This window comes from Pseudorasbora parva, chromosome 12, assembly GCF_024679245.1.
Source record: "Pseudorasbora parva isolate DD20220531a chromosome 12, ASM2467924v1, whole genome shotgun sequence".
Taxonomy (NCBI): domain Eukaryota; kingdom Metazoa; phylum Chordata; class Actinopteri; order Cypriniformes; family Gobionidae; genus Pseudorasbora; species Pseudorasbora parva.
Window position 1 is genome coordinate 46,033,083 of NC_090183.1, and position 15,601 is coordinate 46,048,683.

Below are 15,601 nucleotides of genomic sequence, written 5' to 3' on the forward strand. Positions count from 1 at the left end.
ATCTCTGGGTTAAACTGATCCAATTGCTGGGTTTGTTTATTTTCCTTTGGTTGTTTTTAACCCATCAGTGTTTGATGGTGTACTGTTAGAAATACCCGAAAAAAAATTCTGGAAATCTGTTTCAGTGTTACCGCTCTGATCGGATTTTGTGACATTCTCACATCACGTAAAACATAAACAACATGTCAGCAAGTGCCGGTCGAGCAGAAAATGGCAACATATAATGGAGACATATTTTGAGACAGACATAGACATATTGTCATGTTGTAAATAAGACAACATCTCTATTGCAAACCCCTCCTCGTGGCTGTTGTTGTTGGTTTTGGTGCAACATCATTGCCTGGAAGTATTCTGGAAACGAGAGACACTAATCGGATCTGAACCGTTGCGATACACAGTGTGAACCGTCAATCATTTAGATCGATTCCATTCGGATTTGGACTGACAATGTGAACATAGGCTTTGTTAGTCTTGTCATAATTAGGAAATGTTCCACTGTATGCAGCATTTCAGTCATTGTTCCCCAGCTCGACCTGATTGGACCAGTAATGCACACATCAGACAAACGCTCCAGCGCAGTCGTAAATCTCCCCGGCTCAGGATAGCCGTTCGGTTTGAGTGTATAAATCCTGTAACAATCAGTGAAAGAGGCACAATGACAAAGGGTTTCGTCTTGGGCATAACAGGTAATGTGTTTGGGTTGAGAGACCCATGGGAGCAGAACAACTGAACCTGCTACACTGTAAAACTGAATAAGTTAATTCAATTTCATTTTAATTTCAAAATTAAGCCGATTTTAATGTTGTACTTATTCATTTTAATTACTATTAACTTGTAATGTTTGAGTAAGCTAATCATAAATTTAACTTAAAATCATCATGTAATCTCAACTTAAATATTTTAGTAGTTGAATTTTGACTTGCTTTAACAAGCTAATTCAATATACACTGATCAGTCATAACATTATGACCAGTGAATAACACTGATTATCTCTTCATCACCTGTTAGTGGGTGGGATAGTACCTTAGCATTGTTGCGGATCATGTACAACATTAGGTCATACAACATTAGGTCATAATGTTATGCCTGATCAGTGTATATATACTCACCTAAAGGATTATTAGGAACACACACTAATACTGTGTCTGACCCCCTTCCCCTCCAGAACTGCCTTAATTCTCCGTGGCATTGATCAACAAGCTGCTGAAAGCATTCTTTAGAAATGTCGGCCCATATTGATAGGAGAGCATCTTGCAGTTGATGGAGATTTGTGGGATGCACATCCAGGGCACGAAGCTCCCGTTCCACCACATCCCAAAGATGCTCTATTGGGTTGAGATCTGGGGACTGTGGCGGCCATTTTAGTTCAGTCAACTCATTGGCATGTTCAAGAAACCAATTTGAAATGATTCGAGCTTTGTGACATGGTGCATTATCCTGCTGGAAGTAGCCATCAGAGGATGGGCACATGGTGGTCATAAAGGGATGGACATGGTCAGAAACAATGCTCAGGTAGGCCGTGGCATTTAAACGATGCCCAATTGGCACTAAGGGGCCTAAAGTGTGCCAAGAAAACATCCCCCACACCATTACACCACCACCACCAGCCTGCACAGTGGGAACAAGGCATGATGGATCCATGTTCTCATTCTGTTTACGGCAAATTCTGACTCACCCATCTGAATGTCTCAACAGAAATCGAGACTCATCAGACCAGGCAGCATTTTTCCAGTCTTCAACTGTCCAATTTTGGTGAGCTTGTGTAAATTGTCGCCTCTTTTTCCTATTTGTAGTGGAGATGAGTGGTGCCCGGTGGGGTCTTCTGCTGTTGTAGCCCATCCGCCTCAAGGTTGTGTGTGTTGTGGCTTCACAAATGCTTTGCTGCATACCTCGGTTGTAACGAGTGGTTATTTCAGTCAAAGTTGCTCTTCTATCAGCTTGAATCAGTCGGCCCATTCTCCTCTGACCTCGAGCATCAACAAGGCATTTTCTCCCACAGGACTGCTGCATACTGGATGCTCTTCCCTTTTCACACCATTCTTTGTAAACCCTAGAAATGGTTGTGCTTGAAAATCCCAGTATCTGAGCAGTAACTCTCAAAACGGCTTAAATCACCTTTCTTTCCCATTCTGACATTCAGTTTGGTGTTCAGGAGATTGTCTTGACCAGGACCACACCCCTAAATGCACTGAAGCAACTGCCATGTGATTGGCTGATTAGATAATTGCATTAATGAGAAATTGAACAGATGTTCCTAATAACCCTTTAGGTGAGTGTATATATAATACTTTCACCATATACCTGTTCTCGAACCAATTAATTTTAACCCTGCATAAAAAACCCCATCATAACAGAATCTCTTCTAAGTTAGCATAGCTAAACATTAAACACTCCTGGGAAATAGAAATCCCAGCCCAGTTTCAGTTAAATTTAAGTTTGTCTAAATTAAATACAACTCAAACTATTAAACAGTTCAGATTACTTAAAATGTGTCAGTTCTGTGAACTTAAAAGAAAAACAAAGTTCTAAACACTCAAGAAATTTCATTTGATTTAACTAATTTGTTTAATTTGAGTTGGCTCTACTCAAAGCGTTAGGGTTTGGTTGCAAAAATGTGAAAGTGTCGCGTGGTCTAAATGTCCTCATCAAAATGTGCAAAGTCACTTCATGACTAAATTAACGGGACATTAGCGATGATATAACCGGACTTCATAATTTTGAATGGAAACAATTAAAGATTACACATGAATCTGTGACACTTACTGTTAATTCATAGCCTGTGAAATCACGCTTCTCCAGAGCTAAAATTGGGACGTTTTGCTAAATTTTGGGTTAATTAGATGGACTCGAGCTGCTAGATTCATGTATTGTCGTCTATATAGGTCATTTTATGGGCTGGATGTAGGTTAGATTATTGTCAGGGAACTCATCTCTTCCTTCAGGGATTTGAAAGCCTGACTTGATGATCTTTATAATGTCTACAGTGATAATTGAGGGTTACTGTATTTCCTGACAGTTTAATAGCATTCACTAACCTTTGCTGTCTGAGTAAATCTTTATGAATCTAATATTGGCTACATCAAATTTGGTGATTCAGCTTTAGGTGTACGTTCCTCAGGTTTGAGGAAAGGAAGTGGCGCTGCGTTTGCATGGGTTCGGAGCGCTGGATCAGGGATGACCGACCCCATCTGGCCGGGATGTTGAGGCCATGGCACTGTGCTACCTCAGCACTTAATATTCACACAAGGAGGATTTCCCAAAATTCAACAGACTGACGACTTTATATTATATTATGGCATTATATCAATAATCCTGTATTAGTATGTTAGTATTTATTTATATTATAATACTCATTACATTTATTTTAATTTTTTGTTTTAATTTGACAAATTTTGTCATATTTGTTGGTTCTGAATCCATCATAAAAGATGCACTTTTATGATGGATATATGCACTTTTATGATGGATGGATGCACTTTTATGATGGATAGATGCACTTTTATGATGGATAGATGCACTTTTATGATGGATGGATGCACTTTTATGATGGATAGATGCACTTTTATGATGGATGGATGCACTTTTATGATGGATATATGCACTTTTATGATGGATGGATGCACTTTTATGATGGATATATGCACTTTTATGATGGATAGATGCACTTTTATGATGGATGGATGCACTTTTATGATGGATGGATGCACTTTTATGATGGATGGATGCACTTTTATGATGGATATATGCACTTTTATGATGGATGGATGCACTTTTATGATGGATATATGCACTTTTATGATGGATGGATGCACTTTTATGATGGATATATGCACTTTTATGATGGATGGATGCACTTTTATGATGGATGGATGCACTTTTATGATGGATGGATGCACTTTTATGAGGGATAGATGCACTTTTATGATGGATGGATGCACTTTTATGATGGATAGATGCACTTTTATGATGGATGGATGCACTTTTATGATGGATGGATGCACTTTTATGATGGATAGATGCACTTTTATGATGGATAGATGCACTTTTATGATGGATAGATGCACTTTTATGATGGATAGATGCACTTTTATGATGGATGGATGCACTTTTATGATGGATGGATGCACTTTTATGATGGATAGATGCACTTTTATGATGGATGGATGCACTTTTATGATGGATATATGCACTTTTATGATGGATGGATGCACTTTTATGATGGATATATGCACTTTTATGATGGATGGATGCACTTTTATGATGGATAGATGCACTTTTATGATGGATGGATGCACTTTTATGATGGATGGATGCACTTTTATGATGGATGGATGCACTTTTATGATGGATGGATGCACTTTTATGATGGATGGATGCACTTTTATGATAGATAGATGCACTTTTATGATGGATAGATGCACTATTATGATGGATGGATGCACTTTTATGATAGATAGATGCACTTTTATGATGGATGGATGCACTTTTATGATGGATGGATGCACTTTTATGAGGGATAGATGCACTTTTATGATGGATGGATGCACTTTTATGATGGATAGATGCACTTTTATGATGGATGGATGCACTTTTATGATGGATGGATGCACTTTTATGATGGATGGATGCACTTTTATGATGGATGGATGCACTTTTATGATGGATGGATGCACTTTTATGATGGATGGATGCACTTTTATGAGGGATAGATGCACTTTTATGATGGATGGATGCACTTTTATGATGGATAGATGCACTTTTATGATGGATGGATGCACTTTTATGATGGATGGATGCACTTTTATGATGGATGGATGCACTTTTATGATGGATGGATGCACTTTTATGATGGATGGATGCACTTTTATGATGGATGGATGCACTTTTATGATAGATAGATGCACTTTTATGATGGATAGATGCACTATTATGATGGATGGATGCACTTTTATGATAGATAGATGCACTTTTATGATGGATGGATGCACTTTTATGATGGATGGATGCACTTTTATGAGGGATAGATGCACTTTTATGATGGATGGATGCACTTTTATGATGGATAGATGCACTTTTATGATGGATGGATGCACTTTTATGATGGATGGATGCACTTTTATAATGGATGGATGCACTTTTATGATGGATAGATGCACTTTTATGATGGATGGATGCACTTTTATGATGGATGGATGCACTTTTATGATGGATGGATGCACTTTTATGATAGATAGATGCACTTTTATGATGGATGGATGCACTTTTATGATGGATATATGCACTTTTATGATGGATGGATGCACTTTTATGATGGATGGATGCACTTTTATGATAGATAGATGCACTTTTATGATGGATATATGCGCTTTTATGATGGATAGATGCACTTTTATGATGGATGGATGCACTTTTATGATGGACAGATGCACTTTTATGATGGACAGATGCACTTTTATGATGGATGGATGCACTTTTATGATGATAGATGCACTTTTATGATGGATGGATGCACTTTTATGATGGACAGATGCACTTTTATGATGGATGGATGCACTTTTATGATGGATAGATGCACTTTTATGATGGATATATGCACTTTTATGATGGATGGATGCACTTTTATGATGATAGATGCACTTTTATGATGGATGGATGCACTTTTATGATGGATATATGCACTTTTATGATGGATGGATGCACTTTTATGATGGATATATGCACTTTTATGATGGATGGATGCACTTTTATGATGGATGGATGCACTTTTATGATGGATAGATGCACTTTTATGATGGATGGATGCACTTTTATGATGGATAGATGCACTTTTATGATGGATGGATGCACTTTTATGATGGATATATGCGCTTTTATGATGGATGGATGCACTTTTATGATGGATATATGCGCTTTTATGATGGATAGATGCACTTTTATGATGGATGGATGCACTTTTATGATGGATATATGCGCTTTTATGATGGATAGATGCACTTTTATGATGGATGGATGCACTATCCATCATAAAAGTGCTTATGCGTAAAATGATTTGCACAAATATAACACTTTACAGTAGTTCTTTGGCACATTTCCTTCATGAATGAACTTCTCCCCGGTGTCCTCAGTGGCTCTGATGCCGGAGTCTCTGAGACTCGTGTGTTCGCTGGTTCATCAGGACATTAGTGATGTTTGTGGCTCACACATTGTAATACTCAAGGCTGATACAGCGAGGAAACAGAAAGGGTGTATGTGTGCTTCTCACTCAGGGGCGTGTCTATGCTGGAGGGCCAATCAACAGCAGGCATGGGTGGGGCTTCCCTATTCTTACACAGGAGTGGGGGACATATGAGAGATTGATAATGATTGATGGGGATTATAACAAGTATTGGGTAAATTTTTACCATTATTGGCTGGTTGTAAAACATCTGTGTTCAATTATAAAATAGAATTTTGCATAATAGGTCCTCATTAAAGCAAATTAGTTCACCTCTGATGTTAGCAATTTGCTGGTTTCAAATTGTGAACGTGCTGTTTTCAAATCTTTATCAGTGCTTTACTCTCTGCACTCTAGCTAGGGGTTTTCTTCTCATGATTCTCTCTCTCTCTCTCTCTCTCTCTCTCTCTCTCTCTCCTCTCTCTCTCTCTGTCTCTCTCTCTATCTCTAATTTCTCTAAATAATCATTATTGACATCAGCTCTACTGCTGTCCTGTCGGCTCTATTGTGGGAGATCGCATGGCACTAAAGCCCACTGGGCAATCTTTCATTCATATTCATCTATATTCATGCATATATTTTTTTATGCATCCCTTTTCCCATTGTCTGGACTCAAATGAGCTGAGGAATTAGTAGTGGTCTTTGCTATGAATATTAAATGTCAGCATGTAACTCATCCTTTGTGTTTTACAGTCATGAATGGCCCGTCAGATTGTGTGTGTTCCTGAGCAGACGTGTGTTGTTATCTTTTGAAGTGATCAGATGATAAAGTCCCCTTGAGAACAGAATATCAGAGGCTTGCAGAACTCTATTCGTGCAAGACAGTTAGAAACCACCTGGCAACCACTCAGAACACATTGACAACTACCGACAACTCCCTAGCAAACACTCAGAACACCCTAACAACTACCCACAACTCCTTAGCAACCACTCAGAACACCCTAACAACTACCCACAACTCCCTAGCAACCACTCAGAACACCCTAACAACTACCCACAACTCCCTAGCAACCACTCAGAACACCAACAACTCCCTAGCAACCACTCAGAACAGCCTAACAACTGCCCACAACTCCTTAGCAACCACTCAGAACACCCTAACAACTACCCACAACTCCCTAGCAACCACTCAGAACACCCTAACAACTACCCACAACTCCCTAGCAACCACTCAGAACACCCTAACAACTACCCACAACTCCCTAGCAACCACTCAGATCACCCTAACAACTGCAACCACTCAGAACACCCTGACAACTGCAACCACTCAGAACAGCCTAACAACTACACACAACTCCCTAGCAACCACTCAGAGCAGCCTAACAACTACACACAACTCCCTAGCAACAAATCAGAACAGCCTAACAACTACACACAACTCCCTAGCAACCACTCAGAGCAGCCTAACAACTACCGACAACTCCCTAGCAACCACTCAGAAGAGCCTAACAACTGCCCACAATTCCTTAGCAACCACTCATAACGCCCTAACAACTGCAACCACTCAAAAAACCCTGACAACTATCGATAACTCCCTAGCAACCACTCAGAACAGCCTAACAACTACCCACAACTCCCTAGCAACCCCTCTGAACACCATAACAAATACCAACAACTCCCTAGCAACCACTCAGAACACATTGACAACTACCCACAATTTCTTAGCAAACCACTCAGAATACCCTAACAACTACCCACAACTCCTTAGCAACTACTCACAACATCCTAACAGCTACCTACAACTCCCTAGCAACCAGTCACCCTAACAACTACCCACAACTCCCTAGCAACCATTCAGAACACCCTGACAACTACCCAAAACTCCCTAGCAACCAGTCAGAACACCCTAACAACTACCCACAACTCCCTAGCAACCACTCAGAGCCAGGCCGGAAGAGCACCTGCGCCATGAGCTCAGATCAGTTAAATATGGCCCATTGCCTGCCGTCAGAAACACGGTTTGTGCTTTAAAATGCACAGAACGCAGCGTTCCCGTCTCACAAGTACTGCAGGTGTTTAACCATAAATCTATTTCAGGTGTTTATAGCTAATTATGCTGCCGGCTCCACTGCCCTTTCCCAAAAACTTTGGACTAGCTGTAACCATGGCTATTTTCATGAATATTTCCATAATAATGTGATGCGTAATGCAAAAGGTCACCTAGTTGACATTAACTTCGTTCAGATGTTCCTGGTTTTGTTTCTCCTCAGGATCGTGCGCCACGCTTCTGGTTTATTATGGGCTGGCCCCGGGAGACTCGCATGAGAAACTGCAGTGTTCTGTTGCCGGTGTTGTTATTCTCTCTTTCTCTCTCTCTCTCTCTCTCTCTCTCTCTCTCTCTCTCTCTCTCTCTCTCTCTCTCTCTCTCTCTCTCTCCATCTCTCTCTCTCTCTCTCTCTCTCTCTCTCTCTCTCTCTCTCTCTCTCTCTCTCCATCTCTCTGGTCTTCCCACACACAGCAGAAGTTTGGCTGCACACCTGGACCGTTTCAGAGGATAAACTGCACAATGGTTTATATATTGATCCGTGGAGATCGTCCTCCACTGCATCCGGCCAAGTGTGAGCAGAATCCGTAATGAGAGAGAGAGAGAGAGAGAGAGAGGGAAAGAGAGAGAGAGAGTAGCGTTAAACAGGACTGAAGGAAAGAAGGCAGTTCAAAGGTAGTGATAGAGCGACTGAGTATGAAGAAGAGACTGAAGTGTGTGTGTGATGGTCTATCTATCTATCTATCTATCTATCTATCTATCTATCTATCTATCTATCTATCTATCTATCTATCTGTCTGTCTGTCTATCTATCTATCTATCTATCTATCTATCTATCTATCTATCTATCTATCTATCTATCTATCTATCTATCTATCTATCTATCTATCTATCTATCTATCTATCTATCTATCTATCTATCTATCTATCTATCTATCTATCTATCTATCTAATCTCAATGTGAGGGAGTGTGAGGATAAGTGGTGTGCGTCGGCACTTGGGGTGTAGCACTGTAGCACTGCATCCAGTCGAGTGTGTGCAGAATCCATAATGATAGAGAGAGAGAGGAGAGAGAGAGTAGCGTTAAACAGGACGGAAGGAAAGAAGGCAGCTCAAAGGTAGTGATAGAGCGACTGCGAGTATGAAGCAGAGACTGAAGTGTGTGTGTGTGTGTGATGGACGAGCGGGGAGTGTGTGAGCGAGGCTGTGCTGCAGTGAGGACTGCGGTTTGTGCGGATGTGAGCCGGTTTGTGGGAAGTGAAGCGTTTTCTCCCTCATTTGGAAGGCTGGCTCCATTAGGGAGGATCAGAACTATTGCCTGGTAAGGGCTTTCCATTTCTGCCGGACCCGATCGACCCGTCCGGAGCATGCTGCCGTTTTCCTGCTGCTCCGCGTGTGTGTTCCAGGGGAACTGCAGGTTTTTTCTGCTGCATGATTTTAGAAGTGATGCATAAAACCCACGAACATCTTGGTGTAGAAACTTGAGTACAAAAAAACACGAGCAAATGGGATCAGTGTAGTTTGAGCATGCTTTAACGGATCCCTCTGAAAGACACGTGTTTAAACCGGATTTTCTGCTTTGTTTTCCCAGTTTTGTCCGGTACTTGTACATTTAGGATTGGCAGAAATGGTTTACTTATATTTCCTCTAGTTTTAGTCACGGACTGACTGACACACTGCTGTACAATTCTGTATTTTAGTTCATTTATGAACAAATCTGATGGTTTTTCAGTCATGGACTGACACTAAATATGTCTTTCAATCACAAATTGTACATACATTTTCTCTTTTCTAATATTTTCTAACCACTGACACTGCTGTGAAGATGTTTTTTTACATTTTTTTATTTACATTTACTTTCATTATTTAATTTTTATTTATTTATTTGAGCTAAATCTGTCCCTACATGTCTTATTTTATTTTGTTTAATTTTATTTATTTATTTATATTTTTTATTTTGTATACATTTCTTTATTTTTTATTTTATTTAAATTACATTTCATTAATTATTTATTTTATTTATATTTAATTTCATTATTTTATTTAGTTTTATATTTATTTTATTTTAATTTATTTTATTTGAGCTAAATCTGTCCCTAAATGTCGTATTTTGTTTAATTTTCCTTATTTTTTATTATTATTTTTATTTCATATACATTTTATTATTTATTTAATTTAATTATTTAATTTAATTAAATGTATTTATTTATTTACATTTCATTTTTTTTTTAGATTAATCTGTTCTTAAATGTCTTTTTTATTATTATATTATATTTTATTATTTAATTAACTAAATGTATTTATTTATTTATTTATTTACATTATTTTACATTATTTTATTTATTTTATTTTAATTTAATTTTAATTTTTTTTAAATATTTATTTTTATTAATCAGTCCTTAAATGTCTTATTTATTATATTTTATTTTATGTATTTTATTTAATTTATATTTCATTGTTTTATTTGATTTTATTTACATTTCATTTCATTATTTACTTTAGATAAATCTGTCTTTAAACGTCACATATTAAAAACAAATCAAACTCTAACATGAGCTGCATAACCTTTGGCTGAACACACACACACACACACTATAGTGGCAGTGACCAGCTGTGCTATTTGTGTGTGTGTTGCTTTGCTGGTCATTATGAACATAATCTGTGTGTGTGTTCTCAGGACTGTCCTGCTCAGATCTCCTCTCTGTAGGAAACCCTTGCAGATATTCCAGTAGGGCTGGGTGATAAATCGATTTTATCGATTCATTCGAGTTTGTAGTTTACGTCGATTTTTGTGAATGAAAATCGGTTTCTCTTTAAAATCCGCCGACGCTCCCGTAATGGCTCAGGCCTCCCCTCACGCGTTTGCCACAGAGATACACAGACAATAATTAACAATACCCCGCGGAGAAGTGTGTTTGAAGTCTGAACGGAACCACGCTACTCATTTGAGCTGCGCGGACAACGAACGCAACGCGAGCTCACACACGGGCCGATCTCGTGACAGACACGATACACAGCGCTGGAGATCCAGTGAGAGATCTGGACAGTAGCTCAGCTCATCTACTCGAGTCCTGTACTGAAGTTCACTGTTTGAGTCTCTGTGCTTTACTGGAGTATTATTTTTTCTGTAATCTTCTGACTTTAACTTCACTCCATCTGAAAGACAAATATCGTCCTCTTTACTCCACTACATTTCTATCAAGGTCCTCGAAGTGGAAAGTCGTTTCTGTCGCAGCTTTGAAAGTCAGTGATGATTTTTTTCTTCTTTTAAAGGTGTTTGTGTTTTTGCAGAAAGCCTTTCAGGAATCACTCTTGTAGAGTCTCGTGAAGTTCAATGATTTCACAGCATTTATTAAACACTGATCAGTTTATAGCTCTTAATGTAATTTTTAAAGGGATGGTTTGTAAAACTAAAAGTTTAAAGGGGTCTTGTGAAAGAAATAGTCAAATGTTTTTTTTTAAAGTTATTACAGTTTTTTTATGTGTAATCCATTTTGTGGCAAACGAGCATTTTTATTTAAAAAAAGATATGAAATGCCCACCACTATAACCAGCAGAAGAGCACGTATTGATTTATTAGACATTTCCACTTCCCTCAGTGTGAGACTATTGAAGAACAATGCTAATCTATATTTAATAAGAGCATAACATTTTAATTTTCCCTATACTTTTTTTTTGCACATTACTGTTTTTAATTAAAGTTAATTTGATCTGCATATCAACTAATAAACCTTTGATATGTATACTGTATATTGCAAACGATATGGTGCTCATTTATACTGTGGAATAGTCTGGGTTATTCACATGCTGAAAGTTTGGCACCCCAGCTAGGCGCTTTACCAAGCCGCAAGTATTTTACCTAAACAAAATCAAATTAAAACTTGTTTTGAACAATTTCTTTGTCATCTGCAGATTGATTTTAAGTAGGAGGGGGAAAAATTATATTAAAATCATAAATCAATTTTTTTTGGCCAAATCGCGCAGCCCTATATTCCAGAAAGCGTTGCGTTGCGATCTCTGGAATTTTTTCAGATGTGACATCCGTCTCCATTCAGACGACCAGACGTTTATGAAGCTCTGCTTGTGTGAGGATGTTTCTCATGCCAACAGCGTCTTTAAGACAGTTACGAAGTACATAAAATAAAAGCATATCAATGACAGAGCACATAAAGATCACAGTTTGAGCTTTAACTATAATATGATTCGCCGTTTGGCAGACGCGGTTTCTCCGGTTATTGATTTCCTCAGGGATAAGTTACAAACAGAAGCAAACTCCCACTCTGCAGTCTCTAGTTTCAGGGTCGGATGTGATCTAGACGAGTGTGTGTTCCAGAGACACACACACTCAGGGCGAACCCCATGCGCCGACTGACCGCATGTCCCAGTTCTGTTAGATCGAGCTGTGAAGCGGTTTGTGTTCAGGCAGATCACGTCTCTCAGCCTCTGCAGATCCACTGGAGAACCAGACCCATATCAGGACAGAGTTACTCACACACACACACACACACACACACACACACACACACACACACACACACACACACACACACACACACACACACACACACACACACACACACACACACACACACACACACCACACACCACACACCACACACACACACACACACACACACACACACACACACACACACACACACACACACACACACACACACACACACACACACACACACACCAGACCCATATCAGGACAGAGTTACTCACACACACCAAACACACACACACACCAGACCCATATCAGGACAGAGTTACTCACACACACACACACACACACACACACACACACACATACACACACACACCAGACCCATATCAGGACAGAGTTACTCACACACACACACACACACACACACACACACACACACACACATACACACACACACCAGACCCATATCAGGACAGAGTTACTCACACACACACACACACACACCAGACCCATATCAGGACAGAGTTACTCACACACCACACACACACACACACACACACACACACACACACACACACACACACACACACACATACACACACACACACACCAGACCCATATCAGGACAGAGTTACTCTCACACACACACACACACCAGACCCATATCAGGACAGAGTTACTCACACACACCACACACACACACACACACACACACACACCACACACACACACACACCAGACCCATATCAGGACAGAGTTACTCACACACACCACACATACACACACACACCAGACCCATATCAGGACAAAGTTACTCACACACAGCAAACACACACACACACACACAAACACACACCAGATTCTTTCACACACCAGACTCTCACACACACACCAGACTCTCACACACACACCTAGACTCTCTCTCTCTCTCACACACACACACACACACACACACACACACACACACACACACACACACACACACACACACACACCTCACATACACACCAGACTCTCACACACACACCAGACTCTCTCACACACACACACACACACACACACCAGACTCTCACACACACACACACCTAGACTCTCACACACACCAGACTCTCACACACACACACCTCACACACACATCCCAGACTCGCGACCTGAACTGTGATTGGTTGCGCACTGAGGGTGAGGTGGAGGATCCTGTCATGGGGCAGATTTATCCTGCATGGATTGGACGGAGATGTTCATTTGGTAAATTAGACCAGAGTAGCGATGATAGTCGATAGCTGGCTTTGCTTAGATTAGTATTGATCAGTATTAATGTCTGTTTCGTGCTGGGTGGAGGTGAAGTCATGGAGTGTTTTTCTCAGTCAGAGCTCAGATACAAGAGCAGAGCAGATGTACACACACACACTTAGGGCCTTAGAACACTTTCACATACACACACGCTAGGTTTTTGTGAATTTTGGGGACTTACATAGGCGTAATGGATTGAATTCAGGCTGGTCGCTAGGGTGTTGTTAGGCGATTGCTAGGGTGTTCTCGGTGGTTGCTAATATTGCTAGGCCGTTGCAAAGGTATTCTTGGTGGTTGCTAGGCAGTTGCAAAGGTATTCTTGGTGGTTGCTAGGCAGTTGCAAAGGTGTCTCGGGCAGTTGCTAGTCAGTGTCTGCGGTATTCAAGGTGGTCGTAAAGGGTGTTGTAAAGCGATTGCTAGAGTGTCCTAAGTGGTTGCTAAGGCATTGGTAGGCAGTTGCTAAGGTATTCTGGGTGGTTGCTTGGGTGTTGTTAGGCAATTGCTAGGATGTTCTGGTTGCTAGGTACACTGCAGAGCATCATGGGGGAAAATCCAAACAAAGAGAGGCAATCAGATGTCAGGTAGTCAAAACACACACACACACTCATTATTACACACACATGGATGCGCAGCAGCACAAACACATGCCAAATATTATAAATAAAAGGATTACAATGTATTATTATTATTATTGTGTACATAAAGATAAAATGCCTGTGTCATAGTGGATATAGTCAGCGCATGTATCAGAATTACCTCTTTACAGTAATGACAAATGAAATGCTACTTTTTTAACCAATCGTGGCGATACACATGTATTTAAACTGACTCGTTGAGTGACTATATTTCCGCCATGGCTTTTAAAGGGAAAGGGAGATGAGACTCTGATTGGTTTATTGCACATTATGCCCCAAACTCACCCATGACTCATTAAGAGACGAGGGACGACCCTATTGGATCATACCGCCAACCATTCTCCTGTCGTTAAACTAGCAAAAGTGGATTCGGACACACCCTAAGAGATCCTGCACCAATAGATCAGATCAGTGAAATAGGGCCCATTGAATGCAAGAAGGGTGCAGCTTTTTCCACAGCATATTTATCATCATGAGAAACTTAAATACATGACAAAGAAGCTCAAGTGAAAAGAAAACAACCTCTCAGAACCGACAGTGGACGGCTCTTTTTAATAATGAAATGGATGGCCTTGCTTTTAAATAATGAAATAAAGGTGTCAGGCCGTGGAAGGATGCAGTGCAGGATAAACGACAGAACGCTGCACTGCAGGACTACATACCAGACATTTTGTCCTGGGACGCCTCGGTGCTTTTTGCACCAGCTTTCTTTAAGTTATAACATGGCATCAAATCCAGCATTATTGCTCGTATTCAACAGAAGTAGGAGACCATTCTGCCTCTGATCCGACCTTCTCTGCAGCATCTACATTATACATGCCAGATAACACCCTGTGATTGAAAACCTGTAGAAATGATGACTTTAATAAGGGTAGCAGTGCTGTTCTGCTGGATCACAGCTAGACGATGTTGTCTTATGGGATCTAATATGTACGGAGATAAATGTGTGGATGAAAATAAAGGTTTGACCAGATGGCAACTTAAAACTGCAACACGTCTGCATAACATGACTGAGAGTCTTACAAACT

General features: G+C 40.0%; 1 protein-coding gene across 7 annotated transcripts in view; it reads left to right on the forward strand.

The window, feature by feature from the left end:
* The window catches only part of LOC137094642 (synaptotagmin-2), a 69,863-nt gene that overhangs the window by 35,025 nt on the left and 19,237 nt on the right, over nucleotides 1-15,601 (forward strand). The window contains exon 1 of one of the 7 annotated variants that reach the window (XM_067460505.1): nucleotides 9,216-9,316. The exons of 5 other annotated variants lie outside the window; for them this stretch is intronic. The gene's annotated coding sequence lies outside the window, so the exon portion shown is untranslated. Of the gene's footprint in view, nucleotides 1-9,215; nucleotides 9,317-9,369; nucleotides 9,520-15,601 lie in introns of those variants that run through there. One more of the 7 variants, XM_067460504.1, reaches the window with a different exon arrangement.